The sequence below is a fragment of the Eulemur rufifrons genome, chromosome 30, assembly GCF_041146395.1.
Source record: "Eulemur rufifrons isolate Redbay chromosome 30, OSU_ERuf_1, whole genome shotgun sequence".
Classification (NCBI taxonomy): domain Eukaryota; kingdom Metazoa; phylum Chordata; class Mammalia; order Primates; family Lemuridae; genus Eulemur; species Eulemur rufifrons.
Genome location: NC_091012.1, coordinates 90,065,646 through 90,078,724, shown reverse-complemented (window position 1 = coordinate 90,078,724; position 13,079 = coordinate 90,065,646). Strand labels below are relative to the sequence as shown.

General features: G+C 35.6%; 1 protein-coding gene and 1 non-coding gene across 4 annotated transcripts in view; both read right to left on the bottom strand.

Annotated features, from left to right (window-relative positions):
- Positions 1-13,079, bottom strand: part of HDAC8 (histone deacetylase 8) — a 223,321-nt gene that overhangs the window by 67,618 nt on the left and 142,624 nt on the right. The window lies entirely within an intron of this gene.
- LOC138379204 (U4 spliceosomal RNA) lies at positions 11,038-11,178 on the bottom strand. Its single transcript, XR_011231990.1, has one exon. It is a non-coding gene; the product is annotated as a U4 spliceosomal RNA (small nuclear RNA).

Here is a 13,079-nt window from a genome sequence, read left to right as displayed (position 1 = left end):
CTAGTTACTTCTCATTTCTCCAACATCTTGATGTTGGTCTCGGGGATCAGTCCCTAGACATCTCTACACACATTCCCTTGGTAATCCAATCCATTCTCATATTTTTAAAGTCTATCCATATGTAAACTCCCAGTTTTGTAATGATAGTCCAACCCACTGTCAGGGTCCATCCATGTTTGCTTGCTTGCTTGCTTCCTTCCTCCCTTCCTTTTTTTATTTTCTTTTCCTTCTATTTCTTTTCTTTTTCCTTTCCCTTCCTTTCTTTTATTTCTTTCCTTTTCTTTTTCTTTCTCTTTCCTCCCTTTCTTTCTCTCTCTCTCTCTTCCTTTCTTTTTCCCTCCTACCTACTTGACATCTCCAACTGAACATGTCCAAACTGAACTCTTTATCATCTGAAACTGTGCCTCCCACAATCTTCTCTATCTCAGTTCCTCACTCCGTCATTCCAGTTGTTCAGAACAAAATCTCTTGAGTTGTCTGACTTCACTACACATATAATATACAGAAAATCCTACTCACTCTACCTTCAAAATATATACATATTCCTATCACTTCTCACAATCTACACAGATAGCATCCTAGTTCAAGCCACTATCATCTTTTAAAAAATAGCTTTATTGAGATATAATCTATGTACCATACAATTCACCCATTCAGAGTGTACAATTCAATGTCTTTTAGTATATTCATGGGGTTGTGCAACCATCACAATGACCTAATTTTAGAATATTTTGGTTTCCCCTAAAAGAAAGAAGTACTCATTAGCAGTCACTGTCCATTGTCCCCCTTCCACATGTTGCCCTAGGCAACCACTAATCTAATTTTGATCTCTATAGATTTGCCTACTCTAGACATTTCACGTGAATAGAATCGAATGATACAGTGTGTGGTCTTTACTTCAGATCTTTCCTCTTTATTGTCAAGTAATTTTCTATTGTATGGATATACCACATTTTATTTATGCATTGATCAGTTGATGGACATTTGGGTTATTTTCACTTTGAGTTAATATAAATAATGCTACTATGAACATTTGTGTACAAGTTTTTGTGTGGACATATGTTTTCAATGGGTATATACTTAGGAATGGAATTTTTGATCATAACGTAACTCTCTGTTTAACCTTTTGAGGAACTGCCAGACTGCTTTCCAAAGCAGCTGTACTTTTATGTTCCCATTGGCAATGTATGAGTGTTCTGTTCCTTCACATCTTCACTATCACTATCTGTCATTTTGACTGTAGCCATCCTCGTGAGTGTGCAGTGGTATTTTATTGTGGTTTTCATTCGCATTTCTGTAATGACTAAGGATGTTGAACATCGTTTCATGTCCTTTTTGGTCATTTGTATATTGTCTTTTGAGAAATGACTATTTAGATTCTTTGTTCATTTTAAAATTGGGTTATTTCTCTTTTATTATTGAGTTGTAAGAGTTCTCTACATATTCTGAATACAAGTCCCATATCAGATATATCATTTGCAAACATTTCTTCCCATTCTATGGGTTGTCTTTCCACTTACTTAAGATATCACTTACAGTAGAAAAGTTCTTAATTTTGATGAAATCCAATTTATCTATTTTTTCTTTTGTTGCTTGTGTTTTTGGTGTTGTACCTAAAACCACTGTCTAATACAAGGTCATGAAGATTTACATCTATGTATTCTTCTAAGAGTTTTATAGTTTTGGCACTTACATTTAGGTCTTCAATTCATTATGAGTTAATTTTTATATGTGGTATAAGGTACAGGCCCAACTTCATTCTTTTGCATGTGGATAACCAGTTACTTAAGCATCATTTATGAAAAGACTATTCTTTCTCCACTGAATTGTCTTGGCACCCTGATTCAAAATCAATTGACCATAAAGATGAGGGTTTATTTCTGGACTCTTAATTCTATTCTGTTGTTCTATATGTCTATCTTTATGGTACAATAACACTGAATTGGTTACTGTGGCTTTGTAAGTTTTGAAATCTGTTAAGTAATAATGGCCCCATAGAATTGTTGGAAAGTATTCCCTCCTCTTCTATTTCTTGGAAGAATTTGGAAAGATTTCTTTTGATTATTCTTTAAATATTTGGTAGAATTCACCAGTGAAGCCATCTGGTCTTGGGCCTTTCTTTGGTGTAGGCTTTTTGATAACTAATCCAATCTGTTTAATTATTGTAGACCTATTCAGATTTTCTAATTCTCCTTGAGTCTTAAGTATTGGCCTTTTGTGGCTTTCTAGGGATTTGTCCATTTCATCTAGGTGGTGTAAGTTGTTTGCATACAATTATTCATAGCATTCTCTTATAATCCTTTTTATTTCTGTAAAATCAGTACTAATGTTTTCATTTCCATTTCTGATTTTATTAATTTGAGTCTTCTCTTTTTTTCTTAGTCAACCTACCTAAAGGTTTGTTAATTTTGTTGATCTTTCCAAAGAACCAACTTTTGGTTTCATTTTTTTTCTATTTTCTATTTCATGTATTTCTGCTTGAATCTTTGTTATTTATTTTTCTTGCTTTGGGTTTAGTTTGTTCTTCTTCTTTGAGTGCCTTAAGGTGGTAGATTAGGTTACTGATTTGAGATCTTTTTAACAGGAATTTATAGCTTCAAAATTCCCTCTGAGCACACTTTAGCTGTATTCCATAAATTTTGGTGTGTTGTGTCTTCATTTTCATTCATCTCAAAGTATTTTCCAATTTCCTTTGTGATTTCGTCTTTGACCCATTGATTATTTATGAATGTGTAGTTTAATTCCTGCATATTTGTAAGTTTCCCAAATTTCCTTCTGTTATTGATTTCTACTTTCATTCCATTGGATCAGAGAACATACTTTGTATAATTTCATTCCTTTTATGTTTTAAGGCCTAGCCTATGGGGCATTTTGGAGAATGTTCCATGTGCACTTGAGAAGAATGTATATTCTGTTTTTCAGTGGAGTGTTCCATAGAGGTATGTCAGGTCTAGGTAGTTTATAGTATTGCTAAATTCTTCTATTCCCTTGAGCTTCTGCCTAGTTATTCCATCCATTATTGAAAGTAGAGTATTAAATTCTCAAATTATTGTTTGTCTATTTCTTTGTTCATTCTCTCAGTTATTGCATCATGTATTTTGGGGCTCTGTTGTGAGGTGTATATATGTTTATAATTGTTTTCCTGATTGGATTGATGATTTTTATTATAGTTAAATGTCTTTTTCATCTCTAGTAACTTTTTTTTGTTATAAAGTTTTTTTGATACTAGTATAGCCACTCCAGCTTTTTATAGTTGCGATTTCCATGGCATATCATTTTTCATTCTTTTACTTTAAACCTATTTGTATCTATGAATGTATAGTGTGTTTCCTGTAGACAGCATATTGTTAGAGCTTGCGTTTTTTAAAAAAAAACCCCACCAGACAATATCTGCCTTTTGATTGAATTGTTTAACCTATTTACAATTAATGTTATTATTGATATGTTTGTATTTACACTGCCATTTTGCTTTTTGTTTTCTATATGTCACATGCTGTTTTTATTCTTTGATAATATTCTTTTGTATTAGGTGAATATTTTCTTATATAGCCTTTTTAATTCCTTTCATCATTTTTAAATTATTTGAGTGATATGCTTAGTGGTTCTCTAGGGCTTACAATATACATCTTAATTTATTATAATGTCCTTCAGATTTATACTGACTTAGTGCCAGTGAAATAGAAATACTTTATATAGCTTCATTGCCTCCTTTTTTGGTATTATTGTTATACATACATAATATATACTTATATCTATATATGCTACAAACCTAACAATATATTGTTACAATTATCACCTTATATAATTTTGTCTGTTAAAAATACTGAGAGAAAAAAGGAGAGAGAATATATATTTTTAGTGTTTGTTGCACTAATATTCTTATTTACTCTTCTGGTTCTTTTCATTTCTTCCTCTGGATGTGAGTTACCATCTGGTGTCATTTCCTTACTCCAATATAGCTTTGCTCCCATCCCCTTCCTTTGTGCTGTTATGATTAAATATATTATATTTCTACATGTTTATAGTCCTAACAATACAGTCATATTCATATTGTTCTATGAAATTACTTTTTAAATCAGTCAAGAGAGGAAAGGGGAAGAAATGTGCAATAATATCTTTTCTAATTAACCACATAATTACCTTTACAAGCATTCTTTGTTTTTCCATATCGATTCAAATTATTGTTATTTGTTTCCATCCTGAAGAACTACACTCAGTATTTCTTTTAAGGAAGGTATGCTAGTAATGAATTCTCTCAGTTCTTTTTTAAATCTGAGAATATCTTTATTTTATTTTTATTTTTGAAAGATATTTTTGCTGGATATATGATTCTTGGTGCCATGTTTTAAAAAAACTTTCAGTACTTTATATCATCCTACTGCCCTCTTGTCTCCGTTGAGTCTGATAGGGAGTCGGTCTTATTCGCTTATATGTGATGAGCCTTTTCTCTTCCTGCTTTCAAGTCTCTAAATTTGACCTCTGTGTTTACCTTACTTGGGATTAATTGAAATTATTTGGTATATAGATGAATGTTTTTCTTCAAATTTGAGAGGTTTTCAGCAATTATTTCTTTGAATATTTTTTTCTGTCCTTTTCATGCTCTCTTTCTAGTATTCCCATTATGCATATGTTGATATGCTTAATTGTGGCCTACCTTTCTCTGAGGCTCTGTTCATTTTTCTTCATTCTTTTCTCCCCTCTGTTCTTCAGACTGCATAACCTCTACTGATATATCTTTAAGTTGGCTGATTCTTTCTTCTGTCAACTCAAATCTATCTATGAGCCTCCTCTAGCAAATTTTTCATTTTGGTTATTGTAATTTTCAACTCAAAGAGGTTCTTCTTCTTCTTTTTTTCTTCTTTTTACAATTTTCATTTCTTTATTGACATTCTATATTTGTTGAGATATTGCCACCATACCTTTCTTTACTTATTTAAGCATTGCTACCTTTAGTTCTTTGAGCATACTCATAATAACTGCTATGAAATCTTTGTCTGCCAAGTCTACTATGTGGGCTCCTTCAAAGACAATTTCTTTCTTTCTTTTTTTTTTTTTTTTTTTTTTGAGACAGAGTCTCACTCTGTTGCCCAGGCTAGTGTGCCATGGTGCCAGCCTAGCTCACAGCAACCTCAAACTCCTGGGATCAAGCAATCCTCCTGCCTCAGCCTCCGGAGTAGCTGGGACTGCAGGCATGTGCCATGCCCGGCTAATTTTTTCTCTCTATATATATTTTTAGTTGTCCATATAATTTGTTTCTATTGTTAGTAGAGACAGGGTCTCGCTCTTGCTCAGGCTGGTCTCGAACTTGCTCAGGCTGGTCTCGAACTCCTGAGCTCAAACGATCCATCTGCCTCAGCCTTCCAGAGTGCTAGGATTACAGGCGTGAGCCACCGTGCCCGGCCAAAAGACAATTTCTATTGTATATCTTTTTATTCCCCTCTGGATATGAGTCACACTTTCCTGGGGTTTTCTTTTTTTTGCATGTCTTGTAATGTTTTGTTGAAACTTCAACATTTTGGATAATATATTATAGGAACTCTGGTTAGTGATTCCCCCACCCCACCCCAGGGGTGGTGGTTGTTAATTGCTAGGTCATTTATTTGTTTAATGACTTGACTGAACTTACTCTGTGAAGTCTATCCTCCCTGCAGTGTGAAGCCACTGATGTCCCTGCTCAGATTTTTTCCCTTTTTTTTTTTTTTTTTTGCTTTTAGCCCAACTACATAGGGGTCACTCCTGGGTTAGCACAAGCCCTTTATTGTCAAGGTTGTGTGTAAGCCTCCTAAACCAGTTAGATTTTTACCCTTTATCATTAAGTGTTTATAATTTAGAGGCTACTGTCACAGTTCAGGAGTTTATATTTTTTTGCTCCTTGTTCAACCAGGGACTAATAGTTTGGAGGTTTCCTCTCTGATGGCTCCTGAGAGGGTACAGCTTGGGGCATAAGCACAGTCTTCTTGACTACCAGGGAGGAGGGTGATTTTAATTTTAAGCCTGGCTTCCTAGGAGTCACTCCTGGGTCAGAGTAGCTTATTGTTCAGCCAGTGTTTAGTTAGAAGTTGTGTTTTTAAGCCCCTCACACCAGTTAAGCTTTTGGCCTGTGTTGATGTGTCAGTGTGCAGTTCAGGGAATGTTTTCAAGTCTGCCCCATGACCTACTCTGAGGGGGTGCACTCCTAGCACATGTGCACGACTTCTCAACTCCCAGAGTCAACTATGACACCAGGAGGCCTATTCTTACTTCTGGCTGCTCTGCTATTTTACTTGTGTCATGGAGCTACCAGTCAGTCTCCTCTTAATTGTTCTTCACCACAATTTCCATTTTTTTTTAAGAATACCAGGAGGCATGGAATTCTCCACTCTCTGTTCCAAATAAAGTCAGTCCCGTCAGGCAGAGCTAGGTGTTCTTCATCCTTATGGCCTACCTTTCTTCCCTGGGCAGAACTCCTGTGTCACTGCTCCAGAACTGCACATAGCAATTCACTTTTTCATGAGTGATACTCTGCGTCTATGAGTGGGCACTGGAGGGTGGTGGCAGTCTCTGGTCCTCTTTGATTGCCTCTCCTGGTGTGGAACCTCTGCCTTATGGGTAAGCTGAGGTGGGGGGTGATCAGGGCCTCAGTATTCTCAGTTTGTTGTGCCTAGGGTAGAGCTTCTGCCCTATGGGAGGGAGCTGGATGGAGAGGAGAAACTTGGTTGTTTTGGCCATGCCTGCTTGGAATACTGCTTCTGCAATACAGGGCTGGGAGAGATGAGAAACACTAAAAGCCTGTCCCTCTCTCGGTGAAACCATAACTCCAGACTGGGAAGTGGGGGGAGAAGGAGCCCGTGTCGTCTTGGCTGTACCTGCCCAGAGTAGTGTGTTTGGGTAGAGCTTTTGTAAAACAGAGTTGTGGGAGTTGTGGTAAAAGACTAGGTCATGACTCAAATGCCACAGACTCTCATTGTTCTTTCTGAAATTTAGTAATTTGTCTTGAATGGATGTTTCTCCATTTGCTATATGCCCTTAGGACAATTTCCAGAGACTTTAATGATTGTTTTTTAAAAATAATTATCACCAGTTATATTGTTGTTTTGGATTAGGTCTTCAGAGATCTTCTCTCTGCCATTCTGCATGTCTTTAACCCATCTTCATTTTTTACATGGATTATCGAAACACCCCCCTGACTGGTCCCCCTGTTTTCACTCTTGCCCTTCTGAAGTCTATTCTAATGTGGCAGACAGGGTGATCACATTAAATGTAAGTTAGTTTATGTCATCAGTCTGCTCAAAACTCTCTAATGGCTTCCATTTTTTTTTTTTTGTCAGAGTAAAAACCAAAGTTCTTAGAATGGTCTATAAGGCCCTATGCCTCTGTTAAATCTCTGATCTCATCACCTACTTCTCTTCCTCTTATTCATTCTGCTCCAGACACATTGTCCTTGCTGTCCATCCAACAAGTGAGGCATTCTCCCAATACTGCCCTTGTGTGGTTTTGGTGTTAAGGTTATACTAGTTCCATTGAATAAGCTGGGAAATGTTCCATTTTTTCCCCTACTGTTTGGAAGAACTTTTAAAAGACTGGAATTAATTCTTCCTTAAGTATTTGGGAAAACCATCTAGACTTAGTATTCTCCTTGTGGAAATATTTTTAATTACTGACTGAATTTCTTTAACGGTTACATAACTAATCTTTTTTTTTTCTTCTTGCATCAGTTTTGGTAGTTAACTTTTTCTAGGAATTTTTCCATTTGGTCTACATTTTAAAATTTATTGACATGAAGTGATTCAAAATACAGTAGTCCTCCTTATCCTTGGTTTTGCTTTCCATGGTTTCAGTTACCTGTGGTCAACCAAGGCCTGAAAATATTAAATGGAAAATTCCAAAAATAAACAATTCATAAGATTTAAATTGTGTGCCATTCTGAGTAGTGTGATGAAATCCTGAGACGTCCTGCACCCTTCCACTTCACCCTGCCCAGGCCATGAATTATCCTTTTGTCCAATGTATCCACACTAATTAGGTACCCTCCTGTTAGTCACTTATTAGCTATCTCAGTTATCAGATTGGTATTATCTGCAGTTTCAGGCATCCACTGAGGGCTTTGGAACATACCCTCCAGGATAAGGGGAGACTACTGTATTTACTTACCAAAATTTTGTCTTTTTTTTCTGTTTTTTTCTCTTTTTGACTTACTAAAATTTTAATTTACTACATTTGTAGGACTATCCCCCTTTTCCAACAATGTGTTTTGGGTCCTACTTCTTTTTTTCTTAATCAATATTTTCTGAGGTTTGTCAATTTGTTTATCTTTTTAAATACAGTAACTAATTCTTGGTTTTGATGATTTTCTCTACTTACCTTTGTTCTATATTTTATTAATTTTTGCTCTTGTGTCTGTTATTTCCTTCCTTTTGCTTTATTTGAATTTATTCTATTGTTCATTATCTAACAAGTTGAATGCTTAACTCATTAATTTTCAGCCTTTTTAACATATTAATTTAAGGCTATAAACATTCCTCTAAACACCACATTAGGTGCAATGTCCAAGCTCAATTTCTAAGTATTTTCTAATTTCCACTGGAATTTTTTTTTTTATTTCAGCATATTATGGGGGTACAAAAGTTTAGGTTACGTATATTGCCCTTGCCTCCCCCCGCACCCCCGGAGTCAGAGCTTCAATCGTGTCCATCCCCTAGATGGTGCACATGGCACTCATTATGAATGTATACACCCATCCCCTCCCCTCCACTGGAATTTCTTTTTCACCCGAAGGGTTATTTAAGAAGTGTTTTAAAATTTCCAAAAGGTGTATTTTAAAGAAAAAGCTATGTATTTGGATTTATTTATATTGTGTTATTTTGTGCTATATGTTCCATTTTTGCCATATTTTGCTGTGCTGTATTTTTGCTACTTTTTGACATCTTTTGAATAATTAAAGTTTATGTTTCCTCATTCCATTTCCTCTCTGTGGAAGATACTCATTCTTTTTTCTATTCTTTTAGTGACATTTTAGTTAAAATATCTCAACATTTTAACATGCTTACTTAATTTAATAAAGTCTAGAGTTAATTAATATATTTAATCTCTTTTCAAACAATATGGGGACCTTAGAATGCTTTGACTGTACTCATAGACAATATGAGTTGCTATTGTGAAGCCTTTAAATTCTGTGCTTTTTGTTTGTCTTCTTTTGACCCCACAAGTTATGAATTATTATTTATTTTTATCAGTACCTAATAGTTGTATATCTTTATAGGGTACATGTGATGTTTTGATACAGGCATACAGTGTGACTTAATCAAATCAGGGTGATTGGGGTATCCATCTCAGGCATTTATCATTTCTTTGTGTTAGGAACATTCCAATTCCACTCTTTTAGTTATTTTAAAGTGTACCCCAACTTGTTGTTGATTATAGTCACTTTGTGGTGCTATCAAATATTGTTCATTCTATTGAACTATCTAACTATATTTTTGCACCCATTAACCATCCCCACTTTATTCCCCTTCTCTGCTACCCTTCTCAGCCTCTGGTAACCATCATTCTATTACTACTCTGTCTCTGTGAGATCAATTGTTTTTAATGTTTAGCTCCCACATATGAGTGAGAACATGTGAGATTTGTCTTTCTGTGCTTGGCTTATTTCTCTTAACGTGATGTCCTCCAGTTCCATTCATATCGTTGCAAATAGCAAAATTTCATTCTTTTTTGTGGCTATATAATATTCTCTTGTGTATATGTACCACAATTTCTTCATCCATTCATGCATTGATGGACACTTAGGTTGATTCCAAATCTTTTTTTTTTTTTTGAGACAGAGTCTCACTTTGTTGCCTGGGCTAGAGTGAGTGCCATGGCGTCAGCCTAGCTCACAGCAACCTCAAACTCCTGGGCTCAAGCGATCCTACTGCCTCAGCCTCCCGAGTAGCTGGGACTACAGGCACGCGCCACCATGCCCAGCTAATTTTTTCTATATTTATTTTAGTTGTCCCTATAATTTCTTTCTATTTTTAGTAGAGACAGGGTCTCGCTCTTGCTCAGGCTGGTCTCGAACTCCTGACCTTGAGCGATCCACCCGCCTCGGCCTCCCAGAGTGCTAGGATTACAGCCGTGAGCCACCACGCCCGGCCTTCAAATCTTGGCTATTATGAATAGTGCTGCAATAAACATGGGAGTGCAGGTATCTTTTCAATATACTGAATTCCCCTCCTTTGGATATATATCGAACAGTGGGACTGTTGGGTCATATGGTAGTTCTATTTTTAGCTTTTTGCGGAAAATCCATACTGTTCTCCACAGTGGTTGTGCTGATTTACATTCCTACCAACAGTGTATGAGGGTTCCCGTTTCTCCACATCCTCACCAGCATTTGTTATTGCCTGTAGTTTTGATAAAAGCCATTTTAACTGGGGTGAGATGATATCTCATTGTAGTTTTGATTTGCATTTCTCTGATGACTAATGATGTTGAGCATTTTTTCATATACCTGTTGGCCTTTGTATGTCTTCTTTTGAGAAACAACTATTCATATCCTTTGTCCATTTTTTTTTTGAGACAGGGACTTGCTCTGCTGTCCAGGCTAGAGTGCTGTGGCACAATCATAGCTCACTGCAACCTCAAGCTCCTGGGCTCAAGTGATCCCCCTGCCTCAGCCTCCCGAGTAGCTGAGACTACAGGTGTGTGCCAGCACACCTGGCTAAACTTTGCCCATTTTTTAAATCAGATTATTTGATTTTTTTCCTATTAGGTTGTTGAAGCTCCTTATATATTCCAGTTATTAATCCCTTGTCAGATGGGTAGTTTGCAAATATTTTCTCCCATTCTGTAGGTTGTCTCTTTACTTTGTTGATTGTTTCCTTTGCTCTGCAGACACTTTTTAGCTTGATGTGATTCCATTTGTCCAATTTTGCTTTGGTTGCCTGTGCTTTGAGTGTTTTACTCAAGAAGTCCTTGCCCAGATCAACGTCCTGAAGTGTTTCCCCAATGTGTTCTTTTAGTAGCTTCAGAGTTTCAGGTCTTATATTTAAGTCTTTAATCCATTTTTTTTTTATTCAGTCTCTGTAGAGACTGTCAAAAATTGCCAATGCCGACTATATTTCAAGTCATCATGGTTCGGTATTGGGAAAAGTTTTCAATTAGCAATAATCGCGCCTCAGATAAACCTCACTGGCTATGGTACTGCCACTGCACAAAGCTAATCCATTTTGATTTGATTTTTGTATATGGCAAGAGATAAGGGTCTAGTTTCATTCTTCTGCATGTGGATATCCAGAATCCCCAGCACCGTTTATTGAAGAGACTGTCCTTTCCCCTATGTATGTTCTTTTTTTATTTTTGTATTTCAGATTATTACAGGGCTACAAATGCTTTGTTTACATATATTGCTTTTGCACTGCCTGAGTCATCCAATATATGTTCTTGGCACCTTTGTCAAAGATAAGTTCACTATAGACGTGTGGATTTATTTCTGGGATCTCTATTCTGTTCCATTGGTCTATGTGTCTATTTTTATGCCAGAATCATGCTGTTTTGGTTACTACAGTGCTGTAGCATAATTTGAAGTCAGGTAATGTGATTCCTCCAGTTTTGTTCTTTTTGCTCAGGATGGCTTTCACTAATCTGGGTCTTTTGTGGTTCTGTATAAATTGTAGGATTATTTTTTCTATTTCTGTGAAGAATGTCATTGGCATTTGATGGGGATTGCACTGAATCTGTAGATTGCTTTGGGTAGTATGGACATTTATGCAATATTGATTCTTCCAATCCATAAGAATGGAGGATCTTTCCATTTTTTTATGTCCTCTTCAACTTCATTATAGAGATCTTTCACTTCTTTGGTTAAGTTTATTGCTAGGTATTTTATTTTATTTGTAGCTACTGTAAATGGGATTACTTTCTTGGTTTCTTGTTCAGATTGTTTACTGTTGGCATATAGACATGCTACTGATTTTTGTGTGTTGATTTTGTGTCCTGAAATTTTACTGAATTTATCAGTTCTAATCAATTTTTTGTGGAGTCTTTAGGTTTCTCAAAATATAAGATTGTATCATCTGCAAACAAGGATAAGTTTGGATGCCCTTTATTTCTTTCTCTTGTCTGATTGCTCTAGCTAGAACTTCCAGTACTATGTTGAAAAACAGTGGTGAAAGTGGACATCCTTGTCTTATTCCAAATCTTAGAGGAAAGGCTTTCAGTTTTTCCCCATTCAATATGATACTAGCTGTGGGTTTGTCACATATGGCTTTTATCATGTTAAGTTCCTTTTGTACCCAGTTTTTTGAGAGTTTTTATCATCAAATGATGTTAAATTTCATCAAATGCTTTTTCAGCATCAGTTGAAATGATTATATAGTATTTGTCCTTTATTTGTTGATATGATGTATCACATTGATTGACTTGAGTATGTTGAGCCATCTTTGAATCCCTGGGATGAATCCTACCTGATCATGATGAATAATCTTTTTAAAGTGTTGTTGAATTTGGTTTGCTAGTATTTTGTTCAGGATTTTTGCATCTATGTTCATCAGCGATATTGGCCTATAGTGTTCTTTTTTGTTTTGTCTTATAAATTATTAATATTACTCACATGTTTTACTTTTTGTCCTACTAAGAGTTCTTTCTTGTATCTCAGAATTTGCTTTTAGGATAATTTATTTAGTGGGGAAGTATTGGTGGTAAACTCTTTAAATTTTTTAATATTAAAATGCTTTTATTGTGTCTTTATTTTCCAAAGATAGTTTCACAGAATATATAATTCTAGGGTGAAAATTATTTTCTCTCAGCACTTTCAACATGATATTGTAATCTGGCTTCTGTTGTTACTTATTGAGAAGTCAACTATCAGGCTAAATTGTTCTTTTGTTGATGATCTACTTTTTTTTCTAGCTTAAGATTTTGTCTTTGTCTTTGGTGTCCTCTACTATGATGTATGTGGACACTAATTTTTTTGTATTTATCTTGTCTGAAATTTCTTAAGCTTCCTGAATCTGTGGATTATTTGTTTTGAAAATTCTGGAAAAATTTCAGCTATAATTTATTTGAATGTTTCACCTTCCTATTATTTCTTTCTAGAACTCTAAAGAGATAAATGTTGGACC